The sequence below is a fragment of the Physeter macrocephalus genome, chromosome 20 (assembly GCF_002837175.3).
Source record: "Physeter macrocephalus isolate SW-GA chromosome 20, ASM283717v5, whole genome shotgun sequence".
NCBI classification, from domain to species: Eukaryota; Metazoa; Chordata; class Mammalia; order Artiodactyla; family Physeteridae; genus Physeter; species Physeter macrocephalus.
The window spans coordinates 67,893,672-67,910,528 of record NC_041233.1 but is presented as its reverse complement, the minus strand read 5'-3'; positions in this window follow the sequence as shown (position 1 = coordinate 67,910,528).

Genomic DNA, 16,857 nt, shown 5'->3' with positions numbered 1-16,857 from the left:
GACTACTTTTGGGAGGACCTACTCTTGCCCAAATGCAGGAGTGTAGGCTAGGGTTTCAGTCTCATGTACAATAGTTGTAAATGCTTTGAGATCCAAGAGGGAAAGATTTGTAAGTGAAGACACTGTAGTTGGCTATTTCCATGGTGGCCCAAATGACATTCCAGGCTGATACACAATCTGGCTGGATGGTTCATCTTGGACTTGGGATTATTAGTGTTTCGATTAGAGAAATGAGCTGGTGTATGAGGAGTATGTAGACACCTGGAGAGAATAAGCCATCCATGGGCCAGACTTCTGATAGAAAAGATAGTAGGAGCACCGGGAATAATTGTAGCTAACACTTACATGAGTATATTGTATATCTGATGGGTATGGTAGCAAGGCTGTTATTGCTACTAAATTTTTATGCCAATTTCCTACCTGACAAAATTCCATTTCGAATATTCAGCTACTTGAATGACTACATTCTTCCTCGTGTCTTAGAAATATGAACAGAAGGAAGATTTCTTTGGAAATTAAAAGCATCTTTATTTGGCATGTTTTAATAAAGGGTCTAGAAGGACAAAAAAATGCCTAGATTAGCATTTCAATTTTTGGTGAACTGAGGTTCAGACGCCTCAGAGAAACAGCAAAATAATGAGCGCGTGGGTCCTATAAAAAGGACTGGGAAATTACTCATTCTGATCAAATCCAGTTTGCTTATTTCAGAGAGAATTGGGGGAGGAGGAGCAGGGGAAAATGGGCGAGTCACTTAGGACTAACCCACTAGTTAGTTCGTCCTAATGATTAGTTGCAGAACCTACAAACCTCAGGGATGTAAACGATACCTACAGCTCTGCCACCTTCACTGCAATGTATATAATATCACAAATAATAATTTATCAATTGCAACAAGTTTGCCCTCAGTCGATTACCCTGGTCATAGCAGAGCGGGTCCAGCAGAAAGGGGAGGAAGAAGTTACAAACTTTGCCTGTGTCACGTGAGGGACATTGGTGAGTTTAGGGACCAAGGAGCCCTCTTCTGCCAAGAAGTTGATCTCCAGTATTTATCTGGGTGCAAACCAAAGTAGAATAATGGGAAAGGAGATCCTTCATGTAAAAAGAACTCAAAAACTTTACAGACTGAATTAGGTGTAATCCTTATGAGATCCCTAACAGCTCATAAATAACTTTTAATGAGATTTCCAGCAAGTAAAATAGCACGTGGGGGAAAAATTATTCTTTTTTATTTTTGTTATTTTGTTTTCAATAAAACACATATTTCATATCTGTTGTTTTCCCAACCCACAGCCGAAAGAAGGGAAACCATTGCAATAAGAAGAGATTAGTACTGAAAATATTTAATTAACTGATAGGGACAGGAAACACTTGACTATGTCATTGAAAATTCTTGACATTGCCCACCAATCTATGGAAACTTATAGAGCTGAGTCTAAAGCATGTTCCGGAGTTAAGCAGAGGAATAAATCAAGGTTTGCAAATGTCATTTAAGTTTTCACCTGTCCCACGATTCAAAATTATTGGCTTCCCAATGAAAAGCATATGTTGTGTCCCTTGCCTGGGGAGTTGTAATGAAGTGAGGCAGACACTCTCCAGCCCTCCCTCCCATCGTGCCCCTCTTGATTTCCCATCGAGTGAAAATAATTACTGTATCCTTAAGGGAGCGCTTCCCTGGCTTTCCTGCGTCTGGTCTCCCGATAAGCGTTGCCATGTAGGCTCCTCCAGACCTGCCCCTCTTCCTTGAGGGACCACGGTTTGATTTATGAGAAAATAGTTGGCAAATTGCGATGTCCATCTTGATGGATGACATCATTTGGAGCATTTTGCTGATCATGTATGACTACCTTTTTTTGTTGAGCCTGGCTGCAATTGATCTGCAGCTCCAACAGCTGAGGAAGGGGAAAAAAATAGCAATTGCCTTTTCTTGGAGAGGTCACCAAGCCGAGAGAGCTCTGGCCTTTTGTTCCCTTGAAACACAAGTCACGTTGAAGCCCTTGACGAAGAGCTCTTACAGATGTTATCTTAGATGTCCAAACGAGGACTCTTAGAGGTAGGCAAGACAGGTTCCCCTCCTTCAGAAGATCGGAAAAGGGAAATTCAGAGAGGCTGAGTGCTTTGCTCAAGGTCACACAGCTAGACGAATCAGGGGTTCAGATGTTGGGCTGTTGACTCCAAGGCAAGTGCTTATTTCTCTTTCCTTTCCTTCTCAATGGAACGGGGATGTACATTTAATGACAAAATCAAACCCCCTCTGTTCTAAGCTATTCAGTCCCACCTGCCCCTGCCCTAGTTGTTGCAGTAACTTCCTATCTCTGGACCTCTAATATCTTTCTTCCCATCTCTCTTCCTTGCTGTCACCAGCATTATAATTTGACAGAAACAAATCCAATCATGTCACTGCACTGTTTAACAACTTTCTGCCCATTCTCCACCACTCGCCTCTCAAAACTTTCCATCTCATTCCCTCTAACAGGAAAGCTATGGAGTGTGAGATGGAGTTCAAAGCTGTCTACTTTGAATTTCTTTGAAATCTCATGCTTTGTCTTAAAATTTCATATGGGTTTTTAATTCTATTCTATATGTCCCCTTCTTTCCCCCCATTTAGAAACAATGATTTTCCCCTAAAATTCTCTGAGTACAAACGATGCCCTGGAGAGCTGCCTCGTGTTTATCCTATGGCTTGGTGCAATCCTAACTTAAGGAGCCAAGTCTGGAAGTCCAGGACTTTGGCAGAGACTATGAGGCCCATATCCAGTTGGGCCCTACCTTCCTCGCCACCTCATTTCTGTCACTCACCCTAGACTCCTTACGTGACAGCCAACCTGACTTTCCATACGTCTGTGTCTTTGCTCTTCCCTCAGTCTGTACGTCTCTTCTCCATTTGCCTTGAATGGCACGTTTCACTGCACTTTCCTTTGTGCCCTGCCACCCCCCACAAGGATGTGGCTGTGGTTTAATCACCTGCACCCCGTTCATGGTAGCAGTTAACCCTTTGGATACAGATCATTTATGGGCAAGTCTGTCTTTCCCCACTTGACTAAGTGTTGTTGCCCGTCACCTCCATTGTTACCTACCAGTGCCCAGTGTACTTGGCACAAACCAGGCACTAGATAACTGCTTGTAAACTGAATGAAAAATATTAATACATTCCCTCTAGGAGATTGTTTTTCAGAAGGTAGCCTAACCTCTGTTGTTTATACTGTACAGTTTAGAAGAGCTTCCACACATTTAAAAACAAGCAAACAAACCAAAAAACGACTTGAGTGTGCCTTTTTTGTGTATGCCGGGTACATTACTTCATTGATCTTCGTGTTTATGCCACAAAGCGGGCAGGGCAAGTCCAGCTTACCTCATCTCCTTGCCATAACTTAGAGGTTAAGCCAAGGCACTGGGTGTGGTCTGTCTGGGCTCTCAGTTCCCCCTCCTTCCCAGCTTTGTGTGACCTCAGTTTCCTCACCTGTGAAAGGGGTGAGAGTGGTACTGTTGAGATTGCAGCGTCCTGTGCTGGTGAAGGGCATGAGCTCTAGAAATGATAGCCAAGGTCAGGGGTCTGCAAACTATGGCCCATGGGCCTACTCCAGCCTTCCACCTGACTTTCTGCGGCCTGCGAGCTAAGAATGGTGCTCATAATTTTAAAGGGTTTTAAAAAGTCAAAAGAATAATATGGTGTGACACATGAAAATGATATGAAATTCACATTTTGATGTCAATAAATAAAGTTTTATTGACTCACAGCCCTGCTCGTGTGTTTATATATTGCCTGTCACTTTTTGCACAACGATGGCATTGTTGAGTAGCCATGATAGAGGCCATTCAAGCCCACCAACGCTCAATACTGACCACCTGATCCTTTCCAGAAGTTTGCTGACCGCTGACCTACGTTCAAATCCCAGCTCCACCCCCTACGAGTTCTGTGACTGTGGGAAGGTTAGTTGACTTTTCTATGTCACGGTTTCCTCTACTATAAAATGGAGATGACAATAATCTCTGCCTCACAGAGCTTTATGAGATGAATAAAGTGCTTGGTAAGGACCCAGTAAATGTTAGCTAATATTACTAAGCTACCTTCCCAGAGGGCTGGAACTTGCCAAGTAGTAGAGTGGGGAGAGAGGGGGTGCTAGTGCCAGCTGCGTGGAGAGTTCCAACTTGATGTAATCGGAGAGGCTGAGACTCAGGATGTGAGCCAAACCGAGCTGAAGGAGAACACCAAGGGCTAACATGCAGATACGCAGCGGACACCTTTCCAAAGGGCCAGGACAGGACGGAGGCTGGGGTCACAAAGTCAAGAGTTCCATATTGGATTTAGATGGGACCAATGCAGAAGCCAGTGAGAAACAAGCAAGAGGTAGGAAGAGAAGGTTCTAGAAGATTCCCCAGGTACCAGACAGCACTCCACACCAGGTCTGACTTAAAGGGACAGGCATGTCATTCCCCTCTACCGATGAGGAGACAGAAGTTCCGAGTGGTTAAATGGTTTGCCTAAGATAACACAACTTGTAAACGACTAACTCCAAAACACAAGATGCCCAGACCACGCCTTCTCCCTCCACTCCACCCCGACAAACTTCCCACCCAGTGTTTCAGGTTCAGATCCTTTCGTGGCCGTTATAAACATCGTTGAGACGAAGGGAAACTGCATATCTCTGTTGTTGTACTGGTTTGTTTTTTCCAAGAACAGAGAGTTGTCATCTTTTTAAAGCCATCAGGCATGAATTCGATGTGTTTTCTCCCTTCCTGCAGTTAGAGTCCTCGTTACTGGGTGCAGCAGGCACTTGCTGTGCATGCTTAGATTTTCGGCAAGGTCTCTGACGGGGCCTCTAGCCCACAGGCGCGTTTCTCTCACAAGTTCAATGACAGCCCTGCAAATGGCAAATTATGATTTGAGAGTGCAAGGATCCAAGATGCAGGGAAAGAGAAAGTTGGGGGAAAGCAGTCTAAGAAAAGCAGCAAGTGATTCAAGGATCTAGGCCAAACATAAACCTATAGATTTCAATAGACACTTGATAAAAACATCTTTATAATGTCTCCATGTCATCAAAAGAAGGCTCTAGATCACAGCTCCTCTTGTTTCTTATCCCTAACAAATGTGATTGCCGAAGAAGACCGGGTTCAGAAAGGCATACTCCAAGGGCAGGGTGAAGACAATTCTGCTTCAGAGCCTAGCGACACGGAATGTTTCGGCTGTTCTGTCGAAAGCAGGGATTCTTGTTTATTTGACGATTTTTCTTCCTTTGACAATGTATTTAAACAAGTGTCTTCTTTTGGTCCAGTGTTTCTTCAAATTTATTTATAGAAGAACTCTTTTCCTTCCCCCTTCTAATCTGTTTTTCATATTTTGGTGAAAGGGATAATATATAAAATTTTACAAGGGTTTAGCTTTCTTTGCATTTCCTCCATGTGGACATCTGGCGTTCTCATTAAGGAAGTGATGTCCATTCATAGACCCACTCTGTCCTTAATTCATCCTAAAGATCAGTGCCGTAATTTGAAGATTACACTGTCTTCCAATGTCTTTTGCAAAGGTTCTTTTAAAAAAAAAAAAAAATATATATATATATATATATATATATATATATAGCTCTCTTCAGTTAGTTTTATTCTGCTCATATCTTTAATTTCCAAAGTTTCCTTTTCAGCCTCTTTTCCCAAATGGTAAAATACACAGCACTATTATTTTGTACATTTTGTCAAAAGCATGTTTTTCATGCTCTAAGTCTCTCACCAGGACCCTTCTAAATTTTAGGCTTTAGGGCTGAGGAAAGAGGCAGAGCAAACAATCCGACTGCACACAAAGCATGCCTCATTACGCATTACGATGACTCTCGAAGTGCTGTATTCCTGCCGAGAGCACCTCAGATTTGGTCAGACTTTGGAAAGCTTGAATTAGAGTTTATAATCTCCTGAAAATGATACAAACCAAGGTTGGCTCAGTTCCTGTGATGTCATCAAGGCATTTAATTCTGTGAGAGAAATGTTTGGATAGGGTGCATGGAAAATACACACACAGGTACACACACACAAGCGCATGTACACATGCATGCAAAATGCAGTCGTTCAATCCTGGGCCAAGAGATTAATGCCAATTTCAGAAGCTTCGTCTAAAGAAGTCTTGTTTATAAACCCTTTATGATGCTTTTATTATTGTGGTGGTAATAATAATAATAGTTTAAAATAGAAACAGTAGTTTGAGCAGAAAATATGGTTCCTCATTTGATTCGAGTGGGGATGTTCCCCTCAACAAGGCTTTGGGTAATTTGCATCTTTCTAACACACCGGTACAATACATTTCTCCTTAAAAGTTCTCTGTGGGCTTCCCTGGTGGCGCAGGGGTTGAGAGTCCGCCTGCCGATGCAGGGGACACGGGTTCGCGCCCCGGTCCGGGAAGATCCCACATGCCGCGGAGCGGCTGGGCCCGTGAGCCGTGGCCGCTGGGCCTGCGCGTCCGGAGCCTGTGCTCCGCAACGGGAGAGGCCACAACAGTGAGAGGCCCGCGTAACGCAAAAAATTTAAAAAAAAAATTTTTTTTTAATTAAAAAAAAAAAGAAAAAATGCAGGCTCCCTCTGGAAGTTCTAAGGGAGAATTCCTTCCCTTGCTTTTTCCAGCTTCTAGGGACCACCTGCATTCCTTGGGTCACAGCCCCACCTCACGCCAACTTCTGCCTTCTCATCACATACTCTTCTCTCCCTCTGCTTTCTTTGTCGTATTGTCTTCTCTGACTCCGGCCATCCTGCACCCCTGTTACAGTGACTTTTGTGTTTATAGTCAGCCCACCAGATACTCCAGGATAACCTCCCCACTCAAGATCTCTAACTTAACCATATTTGCAAAATCCTTTTTACTGTTTAAGACAACGTATTCACAAGTTCTGGGGACTAGGATATAGACACTTTGGGAAGAGGGGGGGAGTTTTTTGGCCAGCCATAATAGATATATGGTTTCTTCATCTCTTAATTTTTTCTTGTCTGTATTTTCTGATTTTATACTGTGCATACGTACTGGTTCTTTAATATTAAAAGTAAAATGGTGTTTATTTCCCTGTCTGGAAACTACGCAGTTCCCCCTTCAACTGGACATAGTGTCCGCTCAAGTTTTCACGTGGCCCCTCTAAACCTCAGCTTTGCTCGGTCTCCAGTATAAATCTCTGAAGCAGACAATCGTAAGCAACCTCTCACTTGGTCTCCCTGCCTCCAACCTCCCCTGATGCTCCATTTAACCTGTCTATACCAGACCAGAGCATCCCCCGGAAGACCAATTTTGACCAAGAGTCTCTCTTTCAAAAGCTTTCGGTGGCTCCCTCTTGTCCACAGGACAGGGTAGCTGCCTCTCCATGCCCCAGCCCAGGCCACATAGCAGTGGGTCAGCTCACTGCCCCTTCAAGGCGACCCTACTGCCAGTGCCCTATAACGTCAAACATACTGCCGGTTCCTGTAGATGTCATCAGAGTGAATTCTGATGTTCACAGCCCTGTGTTGTTATCTCAGATCCTGATGGAATCTGACTTGAGTGGGCAAAGTCGCTGCCCACTGAAGACAGCCAGAGTCTGCGGCAACCCCGCCTGATGCAGGAGACGACGCCAAGAGCTCCAATGACTCGTTCTCCTGAGGCTGCTAAAGCTCTTAGCACCGATGCCATTGAGGTCTTGGGTGTCTGGTGCCTTTTCTATGTTAGTGTCAACAGAGCCCCCATGCCTGAAAAACAAGGTTAAGATTTTGGAGGTGGAATGAAAAGACTGTCTAGATGAGAGAATCCCAACCATTTCCCAGCCCTGGCCCACCAGCCCTAACCCATGGCTCTCACTATCTCTTTCTTAGGACAAGCTTGTAAGCAGGCAGCTCCACAATTCCTCGTAAAACAGATTTTGGGTGGGAACAGCCCACAGGCTCCCAACAGGCCCAGGCGTGCCTGAATCCTAGAGCAGATACACTCTGATATATTCCATTCCGTAGTGTGAGCCAGGAACTATCTCGCCGACAATAATATGACTAAACTCTGCGTATTCAGGACACCATGATAGAGTGAATACTTTCTTCAAGACCACGCTTCCTAATTTTTAAATTTTTATTTATTAGCACTTTCAATGCTTGTGCATTCATAGCAAGTAGCAGGTGTCAAAGCTGTAAGATAACTGTGTGGGCAAAAGCTTGAAGTTGAGAAGCTCCTCTCAAGTAATTTAATTATATTTTGCAGATCCGGGAAAGCCCTCTCTTATCCCATTTTCAGAAGGAGTTTAAGAGTTCTGCAAAGATGTAGCTTGACAAATGCTCTTATGCATTTTACAAATGAGAAAAATGCCTTGTAAGGAGAGTAAGGAATCTTCTAAGACCTTATAGAACCCAGGTCTCCGGCCTCCCTTGTCACCACACCTACTCCCTGCTTCTATTCTCTGTCAATAATGGTACTTCAGCAAACAAAAATCAACCTGCTAGGCAGTGCTGCAGCCGCCGGCGGCAATTCTGTGCAATCCATTTTGTTGTGTAGCATGCTTTATAGATGATGTTACAAAAATCAGAGTTTGGCAAAAAGCCCTTCTTTTCAGATATTTTATGTGGAAAAAGAAAAAAGAAGACGAAAAACGTATCCAGATCTTTTTCGAAAATTACTCACAATCAGCTGGAAGGTATTCGGTGAACTTTGTTTTACAGCGTTTTGTGGCCAGTTACAAATTTGGGTCATGCCCTGCAATCAATCTCTGCCGGGAACTTTCACTGAAGCCATCAGGGGAATTAGAAATAAAATGTTAGAGGCAGGATCAAGAATGCACAGATGAGCGGAGAAACTCGTGAGTGGTTTTCTGGATGCGCGATGAAAGGACAGCTAGATAACTCTGGTCCAAGCCCAGAGCCAGGTACTCATCCAATGTCACTCAAAATTAAACTTGGAGTGTGTTTCCCTCCATCTCTGATGGCACAAAAGGTTCTACTGACTTAAGAACCAAGACCGAACCATCTCTCTGTGATTATTTTATTGGCTGCAAGGTCCACGAAATAATGGTTACAACATGAAACTGTACTGTGTCTGAGAAAATCGGGGGAACAGCCAAGTCTGAAGAACAGTCTATGTCTTTTCGGCAAGTATCCACCTTCTTTGCCTGGGAAGCTTAGCATATTTCTAGAGGAGTAAGTGCGATTCTCCACAAAATCTGGTGAGTGAAAGTGACTCTCTTTAATAAACATTCTTCTTTTTTCATCTCTAAAAAGCAAGGGAGGCCTGGCCTGGGAAAGCCATTTTCGGTTTCTTCAGAGGACCACAAAGATGTCTCCAGTTCTTCCCGGAAGCAAGCTGTTACACGAGCAACCCCTTTCCTCCCCCAGAGTCGCTCTTTGAGAGGAGTTCCACAGCTGCGGAAGTTGAAGGTTACGTTCAAACTGCCAAGGTTTCCCCAGGACTTAAATGGAGAAGTTCACCCCTTCAACCCCCAAATCCCAGGGAAGAAATTTTGATCCTAAAGATGGAGATCCTTGTCAATATTCCATTTAGGAAGCAGCCCCTCTGATTTGCTTTAGAAGAAAATCAAACTATAAACTAGTAGAAATAGTGATCTGGACTCCTAACTTTGATCCCTAGAGGTGCTGGTTGGATAATAATATAATAGTTCTATGCACAAGAAATAGCTACCATTTATTGAGCATTTATATGTGCTAGGCTATGAGCTAAGTGCTTTGCATTAAAAGCCTCATTTAGGGCTTCCCTGGTGGCGCAGTGGTTGCGCGTCCGCCTGCCGATGCAGGGGAACCGGGTTCGCGCCCCGGTCTGGGAGGATCCCACATGCCGCGGAGCGGCCATTTAGGAAGCAGCCCCTCTGATTTGCTTTAGAAGAAAATCAAACTATAAACTAGTAGAAATAGTGATCTGGACTCCTAACTTTGATCCCTAGAGGTGCTGGTTGGATAATAATATAATAGTTCTATGCACAAGAAATAGCTACCATTTATTGAGCATTTATATGTGCTAGGCTATGAGCTAAGTGCTTTGCATTAAAAGCCTCATTTAATTCTTACCAAGACTGTACAAATTAGATAGTCCTATCATCCTTAATTTGACAAAGGAATTGAAACTCAGAGAGGTTAAGTAACTTGCCAAAATCACACAGCACTTAAGTCATCGAGCTGGGGTTTGAACCTGCTCAGTGTGGCTCCCAATCCTGTCCATGTCAGTGCTCAGAACTGGGGCCGTCCCCAACTCTGAGATGGACGGGAGAGATGCTAGTTAGACTTTGGAGGACTGAGGAGAGGGTCCATCCAGAGAGGGACAGTGTAGAGCTTGAGAAATACAGAACCATGGTCCTGCTAGGAGCCTCTCTAACATAAGCGAAGGGGAAGGCGGTTGGGCCCCATTTGGACAAAGGGTGATGTCAGGAACTGGGCTAGAAGCAGGCTTCAGAGCAGCGGAGGGGAAGAGAGGGCAAACGACCACAGGTGCCCAAGAAGGCCAAACAAGTCAGAGTCAGGGAGCTGGGTGCTATCTCCCTACAGAGAAACCCAGTTTGAAAAGAGAATCACTTCTTCCTTCTTAGACTCTCAGGCTGCCTGGCAAGGCTGTTGCAGGACCCAGAACAAATGAAAAATTAAGTCCTGAGCCTGTTGTTACCCATGGTGATGGCTGTTGCTATACTGACTAGTGTATTATTTTGGATCCTCTGAGAAAGACTCCAAGACAGGACTAGTCGTATGAGGGATTTATAGGGGCAACGCCTGAGAGGAGAACAGGGGAGCCTTCAGACTGCAACGCCAGCCTGACCCCAGTGGAGCTGAAGGAAGGAAGGAGGGAGAGAGGAGGGAAGGAAAGTCTGGGTGGGAAAGTGTCTCGGCGGCACAGCTCTGAAGAGGGTTTGGCCAGGCTGACGGGGACTCCTTGAAGCAGAGTTGCCTGTGGGGAGAATCTTGGATCTCTTGGAAATGGGCCTCTGAGGGAACCCACCCTAGGTCATTGGCTGGGAGCAGCCCACAGGAAGTGTGGCCTCAGCACAGATCAGTGGTGGATCCAGAGAGATAGCGATGGCCATCAGTCAGCATGCTGGGTGGTGGCTTTTCACAGTCACCACAACCGGCTGTCCCCTTGCTGGCTCCAAAACAGGGTAGGGAAGCTCACGGGGAGCCACTGGGGTGTCTAGCGGCGGGGTTCATAACGCATGCCCCATAGAGTCTCTGTGCAGATTAAATGGGGAAACGCATGTCAGCATCCAGCACAGTGCTGGCACCCAAACAATCCCAGGAGAACAGCAGGTCTCATTTTATTAAGCAGTTCAGGAGAGGTGGAAGTCACCCTGAGGAACTACACCCAGGTCTCAGTTCCATCCTGGGCTAACCAGTCATGTTCTTCTGAGGAGATTCCTGCAGCTTCTAGAAACTCCATCTCTCTCTCCTCCCTTTCCCCTCCTCTCCATCCCCACCCAACCAAGGGGAGAGCCAGGCTGAGTTACACGATGCTCCTTCAGAGCACAGGTGGAGAAATCAATCCACCTTTTGCTTGACCTGAGCCTTCTGATTAGAAAGTCAAGCCACCCTCCCTTTGGAGCAGAATTCCTCTTCTGAATGTAAGTTGAACTCAGTCTTTTTGAGATAAAGACTAGCTTCTGAACAAAAAAATGGTTTTGATTATAAAATGAAGGCTGACTGTTAGCCAGTGAGATGTGAGATTTGGGGCTCCACCAAAGGGGTGCAGGAGGTCTGAGGCCAACCCTATTGATTGGTGAGCTGAAGAAAATAGGGTTTGTTCTGTTGATGCCCTTGGGTAATGCCATTCTTGCCCTCCCTGGTGACCATTTCATTTACTTCTTTTAAGGCAGGGTTTTATGGACTCTATTTGCCAGACCTCAAGTTTGCTGGGAGCACCTCAAGTTTCAGACATTTACCAGAGTTGACTCTGGTTAAGATTCTTTTTGTTGCGAATGCATTCATTTTGGGGACTGAGTGTGGAATGAGACCCCAGCTAGAGGGGCAGTAAAAGCATCCTTCTTCTAGAAAACATTGAGAACATATTAGGAAAAAAATTGGAAATGTGAAAGGCCTCTACCCACGGAGATTCTCTCAAATTGGAAGATTCTGTCACTGAAATACGGTAGTCCCGTTCGATAGCATCTGAAAGATAAGTATTCAGGGAAATTAGAGAAGAGCTCCTCCACTGGAGAGCCTGGCATTGCCTTCCTGTCCTCAACTGACAAAGAGGCCAATTTTCTGGCATTTGAGAACGAGTAATATTTAAAGGTTTAGGGAAAATTAGTCAAATGCACCTTGATTATAAACACATGTACCCATTTCATTTGGCTATTTTAAAATGTGGGTTTTAACCAGCTGCCATTAATAGCGAGTGTGCTGCTTGCCTGTTTTTCCTTCTTGTAATAGAAACGGCAGAAGGAAAGAAATATGTAGCCATTTTGGATCTCTTTCCAGAGCAGGAAGAATTATTGAATATAAATTGTATCTTCCTATCTCATGAAACAAATGAAACCTTCTAAATTAAATAAAAGGAAAATTAACAATCAGAATTAGGTAAAAAGCATTACATTTCCTTGCGGCTCGAGTTACAAAGATATGTTTTTGTAAAAGAAAGAAAGGTCAGTTACCACTATTAAACTTGTATATTGTTTTATGCTAAGTCCTTTCAGTGGCCTCTCTGAGGGACCGTTTAGTTTGTATTACAGTCTAATAAACTCCAGGTGCACAGGACAAACTGAATAATCAGAACCCGATGGCCCAAACTAGTTAAAAATAATGTGGTACATTCCTGGTTCTCTGCATTTAATTTATTGTTAATCATTGTTATTACTTACATTTATTGGGTAGTTTTTCCAGATTTATTAGGCACTACATTTAACGGTGTTATCGCTTGTAACTGACCATCAGTGGAATCGAAAACATATTTTTGTAAAGACTCTTACCCTAATTAGTAAGTTGTTTCCCTTTGAGATGAAACAGACCCCCAAAATGACTGTGTTATTTTCCCCTTGAGTCAAAGGGAAACTCTGGCACAAAAACCCACTTTTGCTAAAACCACCTGTCGGATGATAGGGAAGGGGTGTCATTCCTGAGACACAGAGGTGACCTTTCCATTCAAAGTGGAAAAATGAGGCATTTTATTCTACACGTCAGGGGTAGTCTCCCGCCCCAGTGGAACAGGCAACCTCCCAGGGATGAGACTTTTAGGACACCAAGGAAGAACAGGCGGGAACCTGTTTCTCCACCTGCCTGGAATTCTGTAATCCAGAAGCAAACCTTCGGATGAATGGGAGAAGTGATGCTTTGACTAAAATTCACACTCAGGTATAAATGACTGATATTCTCTTGACCTTTTCTCTTTTTTTTAATATTTATGTATTTATTTATTCGGTTGCACCAGGTCTTAGTTGCGGCAGGCGGGCTCCTTAGTTGTGGCATGTGAACTCTTAGTTGCGGCATGCATGTGGGATCTAATTCCCTAACCAGGGATCGAACCCAGGACCCCTGCATTGGGAGTGTGGAGTCCTATCCACTGTGCCACCAGGAAAATCCCTCTTGACCTTTTCTAAGAGTTGTTTTGGAAAGGGGGTGGGAGAGAGCACAGAATACCAAAGGAGAAATATCAGAAAGAGGAGGACCAGAATGGGAGCCTTCTCATCTTTTCTTGTCCCTAATTTTGCTGGTCCCAATCTTGCCAGAGAGCAGCATCTCCCACTTGGAATGCAGTGAAGCAAGTGGCCAGCACAGAAGATTTGCCCCCAGGGATGAGGTCTTTCATTTGGTTCCACACACGGAGCGCCCAGGAACCTGAGCAAGGCTCAGGCTCGGAGCTCAGGAGGTGGCCCCTGGGCACACTCCAGCCTTTGGTGAGCTCTGACTTCTTGGCATGCAGCAGTGAGGTACATCAATAATTACCTGTTGAATGCCTGAATGAATGCCAATTCCCATCACATCCTTTCGCCTTTAGTGGGAGCCTGCGGGGTCAAAGAAAAGACCACTAGATGGGAGGCAAGGCTCTCAGGCTCTAGTCCCCAATCTTCTGAGTGACCTTGGGCTAGTGGTTGGTCTTCTTGGGAAACTCAGTTTGCTGTTCTATAAAATGAGATGGCGTGGTGGTCCACTGATTTCATGAAGTCCCCCCAATTCTTCACACATCCAATCCCTGTTCCAATTCACACCCCAAATCCATGTTCTTCGTCAAGTGACTTTACAATGCCTCTCACGTAAGTGGTGGAGTCCACTCCCCTACTCCTGGAATCCGGGCTGGTCCTATGACTTGCTCAGCCAATAGAATGCCACAGAAGTGGAGGTGTCAGTTCTAAGTGAGTCTTTGGTGTTTCTGCTTACCCTCTAACCTAGTGTCCTGGGGGACGAAAGACACACGGAGCAAAGCTGAGTCACCCTGGTCTCCCCAGCCAAAGTCAGCCTCCGCCAGCTGACAACCACCAATCCCCAAATATGTGAGTGAGTGCAGCCAAGACCAACAGTGCTACTGACCCTGGACAGGAGAGCACTAAATGCTTGTTATGCTGTGCCACTAAAGTTCGTGACTGTTTGTCATACAGCATTATTCTGACAATGCGTAACTGATACGGATGGTGCCATTAGGTGAGCTCCATTTCTGCTCCAAATTCTACAGCTATTTAGAACCTAATCCAGTATATGGACAAATATCTAGTCCTAAGTGTATCCCCTGGGAGACATTGGTGGGTCTCTTTACCTCCCTAGGCCTATTTTAAATAGAGAATAATAATCCTTGCCCCTTCCTGTAGACCTCATTGGCAGGGCCACACCCAGGGGTATTTTAAAGGACAATTTGAATATTCAATATGGAATCACTTTGAACCACTCGAAAGGCAGACTCTATTACGAGTTAATTCTTAGCCATAAGAATTCTACATCTTCTTAGGAATCTCATTAGGAAGCCCCCTAAGGTGCCATCGCTTAGAAGACAAGCAAACGAATCAAGTAGATGCTGTTTAAAAACCCATTTGGGTCTCTTACAAGGTATCCACATTCAATGCTCTAAATTAGTATTTTGTTTCAGAGCCACTGTAGAGCAGCCCCTTTTGGTGACTCGGAGGGTATTTCCTCACTAATTTCAGGTTTTTGATCCAAATCATTTTGACCCATGGTTTAGCTACGTGGGGCTGAAGGAGAATTTAAGATAAATTGAGGTGCAGTGAAACGGAAGAGGTAGGAAAGGAGAGAGAAGTTACCCCATTCACTCCTCCATTCATTCAATAAATACCTAGCAAACGTTGACTACGTCATAGGACTGTATTTCCTGTATTTGGCTGGGGTTCCATGGTGACTAAAAGTGATCCAGGCCTTGCTCTCACAGGGGTTTGGGGGTATATGTCAGAGGAGAGAAAGACACTAAACAATTAATTACAAGAATGTTAGGAGCCAAATCATTAATTTGAAACCTGGCAATTAAAAAGCATGTGTCATGGGATTGACATATATACACTGCTATGTGTAAAATAGATGACTAATGAGAACCTGCTGTATAGCACAGGGAACTCTACTCAGTGCTCTGTGGTGACCTAAATGGGAAGGAAATCCAAAAAAGAGGGGACATATGCATACATAGAGCTGATTCACTTTGCTGTACAGCAGAAACTAACACAACATTGTAAAGCAACTATACTCCAATAAAAATTAGTTAAAAAGTAAATAAATAAAAAGAATGTGTCACACATTCTTCCTGCCCTTCCAATACAAACTGTATCTTTGGATAACTAGGTAGAAATGGCGGGCAAGTTTATCTTTTTAGAAATATTCTAGCTAACAAACAAAGAACAAAAAATTAGAATGTCACCACTTTGCTACTCTTACAACAAATGAATGGATCTAGATGTTGAGCATCAAAGACCTCTAACATCAAAGAGAGAGACAACCAGACATTATATGCCTCTTGAGGGAAGAAGTCATCACTTCCTATGAAGGAGTCTTGTAATAGAGAAAAGAAAAAAAAAAAATCAAACCTTAATCCAATCAAGCCTTAAAAGCCAACTCTCAATTTATATTTATAGGCTCTTCAGAGGACAGAGGAACATGTTCAATTACACCAAGGGGATGCAGTCAGCAAAACCTAGACTGTGGGAAACTCTACAGAGCAAGCAAACTGAGTTTGTTCACAAATAAATTGCAAGGGGAAGAAATGAGACAGTGGAGGAACCTATAGCTGAACAAAAACTTTAAAGACATAAAAAATGAGACAAAACGAAAGGAGAGGATCTCGGGATGCACACTCAGGTAATAAAGCAAAGAAGGAGGAAGGTAATAAAACAAAGAAGAGATGAACATAAACGTCAGGAGGGTGGTGACTTTCGGAGGGAAGCACCCTCTGCAGAGCGCCAGGGTTGACCCACAACATTCTATTTCTTGACCTGAGTAGTGGTGTCAATGTTGTTCACCTTCTAATAACCCTTGAAGCTACACTTTTCATGTAGTTTTCTGCATCTGTGTTATATTTTACAGGGGAAAAAGTGTTTAAAAACTTAATTACAAACATTTCAAAAATATCACAATTGATGTAAATGGTTCGAAGGAGAAGTTTCAGGGACCGAAAGAAAGACTTTCCCTAGTGTCGCAAAGACAGCAAGGAGATAAAAGAAGCATTCCAGGCAGAAGAGATGGCAGGAGCAAAGGCCCTGAGGTGGAAAGGGGCACTGATAAATACAGTACCTGCTATAGAACCTGGAGATAAATGGTAGGTCTTTCAGCAAATGCTTATTACACTGCAGTTCATATACGAGGTGCATACACATCTATTGCTAACGTAAGTGTTCACCACAGTCTTAGTCACTCAAAAAATTTATTATCTTATGGCTCTACAGGCTAGAAGTTCGGGGTTAAAATCAAGGTGTTGGCAGGGCTATGTTCCTTCTGGAAACTCTAGGAGACAATGAATTC